Consider the following 5086-nt stretch of genomic DNA (forward strand, 5'->3'; position numbering starts at 1 on the left):
GTGTATGGGGGCATGTATGGGGGTCTGTGGGGGTGTATGCATATGCTGGGATGTGGGGGGAGTGTGGGAGTTTGTAAGGGGTTGTGGCTATGTGTGGGAGCAACAGGGTATATTGGGGGGCATGTATATGTGGGGAATTGTGGGGGCATGATGTGAGTGGGTGGCATTTGTGGGGTGTGAGGGAAGGTGGGGGGATATAGGGACCAAAGTAGGCAGGGTTTGCTCAGTCCTTTCCTTAGCAGCAGTGATCCCTCATGGCTGAGGATGTTCACTCCCACGGGTCAAGGAAAGGGTTGTAAATGAGTCCACTGATGGCTAAAAAGGCCAATCCTAGAGCCACAGACTTTCTGACAAGTACCACAGGTGCTGGTTAAAGGGAGGGCTGAACCACAGATTTCTCAATCTTGTTTCCTTTCCTTCCATTTCTGTTGTTTTTCTGCCTCCAAGGCAAAATGGTTTTCCTCAAAGTAAGATGTACCTTCTCTCACAAGGCGTTGCCTTGTAGCCCTGTCCCTGGCTAGTTTTTCTCAATTTATGTTAATACCCTACTTGTTAATGGTTGCTTTGAGGGTGTCCTTGAAACGTTTCCTCTGGCCCCCATGCGTCCTTTGTCCTTGATTGAGTTGGGAGGATAGCACCTGTTTTGGTAAATGTACATCAGGCATGTGCACGCAGTGCTCTGTCCACCACTGCTGATGTTGAATAATCAGCGCATTCATACTGGTAGTGTTTGCATCGGTGAGGACGCTGGCATTTGCGTGACGACTCTCTCACTCCATGGCAAAGATCGTCCAGAGGTAGCATTAATGATGGTGTTCCAGGCTTTTCAGGTGGTCCCTGTAGGTCACCCAAGCTTCAGAACTGTAGAGAAGAGTTGGGATTACCCCAGGCTTATACAGTAGGAGCTCCGTTCAAATCCTGATGTCATGATCATTGAGCACATGATGATGCAGTCTTCCAAAGGCAGAGCTGGCGCGGCAGAGCTGGCGCATTGGATCCCACTCGTCGATGTTGGCCTTCTTTGAGAGATGGCTGCTGAGATATACAAAGTGTTCAACGTTCTCCAGTTCCTGTCCATCAGTGAGGATCTTTCCTGGCGGAGTTGACTGGCCTAGAGCAAGGTGGTGAAACACTTTTGTTTTTCTAATGTTAACGGTCAGTCCCAGGCACTGGTATACTTGAGAGAAGCAGTTAAGGGCTGTTTGTAAGTCCTCCTCCGTATGTGCAACACAGCACAATCATCAGCATACAGGTGTTCCACAGTCGAGGACAATGTAACTCTGGTTTTGGCACAGAGGTAGGAGAGTAGAGAGAGAGAGAGAGAGAGCGGGTAGGTGAAAGACAGAGAGGAGAGATAAGGATTAAAATACAATTCACCTTACCACTGAGGAGAGAAGACTGACTCCATGCAGACAAAACCTCCCATCACAGTAAACAAGAAAAGAGCCCAAAGATGACAGCTAACAACTGAGTTTGGAAAGCATTCTGGTTCAAAGAGGCTTTCATTCACAGGGGAGATGGCAGAAAAGCTGATAAACTGAACAATTTGAAAAAATATCTGCATCTCAAAGCCAAGGAATATTTTTTTTTAATTGCAGAGTCTCTGTCCCCATCCCCACTCACCCTTGCATGATAAGACTAGGATTAGCAGTTAGCAATCCATTAAAAACAGTTCTTTAGTAGTGCCATCATTTAAGCCGTGTGTGGAGCTATACCAGGGGTGGGCAAAATGCAGCCCGGGGGCCAGATGTGGCCCACCAGGCCATTCTATCCGGCCCACAGGGCCCCTAAAAAAATTTAGAAAATTACTATTTATCTGCCCCTGGCTGGCTATCATGTAGCCCTCAATGGTTTGCCAAAACTCAGTAAGTGGCCCTCCGCCCAAAATAATTGCCCACCCCTGAGCTATACAGATTTTCAGAGGTGCCATGTAGTCTCAGTTCATAATTTCAACTGGCACTCTCAGTGCTCAGTACCGCTAAAAAATCAGACCCAGTGTATTCTGTCCAGAAAGCTGCTTCTAATGATCCAAACCTGCCAAGGTGCCAACTGCCTCCTCAGAGGTGCTGAGCCCTCCTGCTAATTGCTTGCAAGAATCAGCCCCTAAGTCAGACTCCTTTCAAAATGTAGATGCATTGATTTAAGCAAGAGAGGGAAGGAAGAGGAACGTTTTCCCCCAGTGGTTTTCAGGCTTTATAGCTATCCAAACTAAACCTAGGTACTGCCAGGTTTATGGAAGTGTGAAAGTAAGTACTTCACCTGTCCTACCCAAAACAGCTGTCCTTGAATTTCTTGCTCTAAGAAATAACTGAATCTACTTGAGGAAAAATGTAACCGTCTCCATTGTTCTGTGTGCCATTGTGCCAGCTATTCTGCAAGTCTTTGAGGTTGCTCCAGAGCCTAAACCCATGCAGTGTTTTATTTTGCTTTTTCATTTTGAACAGCTCATAGGAGGGGGCTGGCACTGTACTTTCTATGCACTTGACAGTAAATATGAGATTGTTTAAACTTGCTTTACACAGACTCATCTGTATGGACACATGAAACCATTGCTGGTGGTTAAAAATGCAAAAGGCTTTGATAGTAGTGGCTCGACAAGCAGCCAAAGATATGACCAGGGGGAAAAAAACCTCAGCGAGACGGTTATGACCAGAATGGAAGAAACAAAGAAAAACACATGGCTTGATTTCAGAGCAGAAAATTGACTTAGGCTTTGCATAAACGAGAGCATACCTCCAAGCTTGCTGATCTGCAGTCTGCCTTGGAAAACAGAACATGCAGTCTAAAAGCAGAGCCTATTAAAAGGCATAATGTTTCTAAACAGCATCTGTTACGTACTAATAAGCATTACTTAAAGGACACAGGCCTCCAATTGCTACCAAACATGTACTTATCTAAAACTGCTGCAAGGCAATCTTTACAGAAGTGTCACATGACAGTAAGGGAATCTGAATAATACGGCGTGTTTTTATTTAAACTGGCTTCAGTGTTGCGCAGGAAAAATATGGAGGCACTTTCTGAGATTTTGTGACACTGTTCGTGGAACTTCACAGCAATGAGTTACAAGAATAACAGCGGCGGAGCAATTTGCCATCTGCTGTCACTAACAATGTGCAGCCCAATCACTAGACTGCAGTTACAAAAATTTAAAAATGCAACTTTTTTTTTTTTTTAAAGTAGCCTAGGATCTCTCCGTAAGCAAGCAAGACCATTTACTTTGGATTGGGGTGACCCCAGGGTCTGTCAATGGCTGCGTAAGAACATCACCTCAAATAACAGTGCCTTGCCACAAAAAGTGCTCAGGAAACTGGCCTTGCCACTGTTACACAATGGCCCAAATGCACGCTGTTTATATAGGGTCTCATCCCACCCTCATTACCACAACAGCCAAGCATCACTGCAGGAAGCAAAGTGACTAACCTCGGGCATGTGTTGTTTATTCCTTCTTCCTCTCTCCAAGGAAAAAAGTGCATTCAATGAAGTGTGTTTGTCTGAACAGGGTTTTTTTTGCTTTCCTTTGTTTGTGGTTTTGCTGGGAAGGGGGCGGAGGAGGGTGGAGTCTGGTTTTACGGTCTGGGATTTGTTTGTCTGTTTACTTCCTCCCTTTGGGGGCACTGCATTTATGCGAGAGAAGGTGAGAGCACAGAAATGCACCTTCCACATGGATGAGTTGCCAAGGGAGTTCATTGCACAGTCTCGAGCCAGCTCCCAAGGAAGTTCCGTCTCCTGCAAAGAGGAGGCAAGTGCTCCTTACACCAGAGAAGCATCTCTGCCAGGGACGACCTGTAGGGGGTGCACACAGGTGCACGTGCACCCCCTGAGCATGGTGGTGCACCCGCTACAAAAAGAAGCCAACAATGTCACCCCACCACCAGCAGTGTCTGCGAGCGGCCCTTGATCGCCACTGCCAATGCTGCTGGCAGCATCTGTGGGTGGTTGCCAACCCCTGATCGGCGCTTGCCACCCCACCCCGCCAGGGCTGGAGGCACCTGTGGGAGCTCCATGCTTACCGCCGCTGTGCTCCCGCCGCTGCCACCGCACTCCTGCCACCACCAGCGCAGCCGTGCCCCCCCAGCCACCAGGGGCACACGTCATTCATGATCTCTGCTGATCACATCTTGGGACTTCCAAACTAAGTACAGACAGGCAAAAAGCCTGAGTCTGAATTGATTCAATCTTTGCAGGTTAGTCTAAGTTGTAAGTATTGACCCACTAAGCAAAGGAACAGACATTCACTTTTGATTCAAGAAATGCAGCCACATGCCTGCAGTGGCTCAAGCCAGAAGCTGAAGGGTGCTAGAGCACGGCTCTCTGGCAGGCAGCCAGCATGGGGTGCATGTTTGCTTCCTCTTCCTGCTGCCCCCAAGGTCTCTGGGATTTGCAGTCCAGACTCATTGCAGTAGGACTCTGCAGGGTTGCTCATCACTTCCTCTTCCTGCTTCCAGATGCCTCTAAGTAGGCAGGGCAGGGCAGCTGCATACTCAGGAGAAGGGAAGTTTAACCCCCATCCCTGGCCCCTGGCCCCAGATCCCAGCAGAGGTATGCCGGGGGGGGGAAGGCAGTAAGCCAGCCGTCACTGCTCCAGCTCTCTGGAGCAGATAGCCCAGCCCAGCAAAATGCTGGGGGACTCTGATTTCACTTGAACCAGGAACAGGTCTGGGACAGACATAAAGCAGCTTGACCTAAATCAGTTAAGTCTGATACTACATTCAACCAGGTTTATCTTAAACCAGTTTCAGCCATTCTGAAACTGGTTTATGTGCACTGAACTTCTATTCTATTCCAGGTTTAAACCAATTTCTGGATCACTTAAACCAGTTTATGTGCAACTTCTGTCCCTAGCCTCACTGGTCTTTTGGATGTGCTAAGCGGGGCTTGTGCATCTCATTTGGCAATGCCTCTACAGTCCTGGGACTTTAAAATTCCATCAATCCTGGAACAGATCTTTTCTGGATGGTAAACCCCATCCGTTTAACATAGACATCATGAAAAAAAAAAAACAACCCCAAACGTCCCAGAAAGACAGGTGGGATATTAAGTCTCCCATTCCATATGGGCTAAGCTAGAAGTACAAATTAGACATTTG

General features: G+C 47.5%; 1 protein-coding gene across 2 annotated transcripts in view; it reads right to left on the reverse strand.

The window, feature by feature from the left end:
* The window catches only part of FAM169B (family with sequence similarity 169 member B), a 54523-nt gene that overhangs the window by 47752 nt on the left and 1685 nt on the right, over positions 1–5086 (reverse strand). The window lies entirely within an intron of this gene.

The sequence above is a fragment of the Crocodylus porosus genome, unplaced genomic scaffold (genome assembly GCF_001723895.1).
Source record: "Crocodylus porosus isolate Cpor-Errol unplaced genomic scaffold, CroPor_comp1, whole genome shotgun sequence".
NCBI classification, from domain to species: Eukaryota; Metazoa; Chordata; order Crocodylia; family Crocodylidae; genus Crocodylus; species Crocodylus porosus.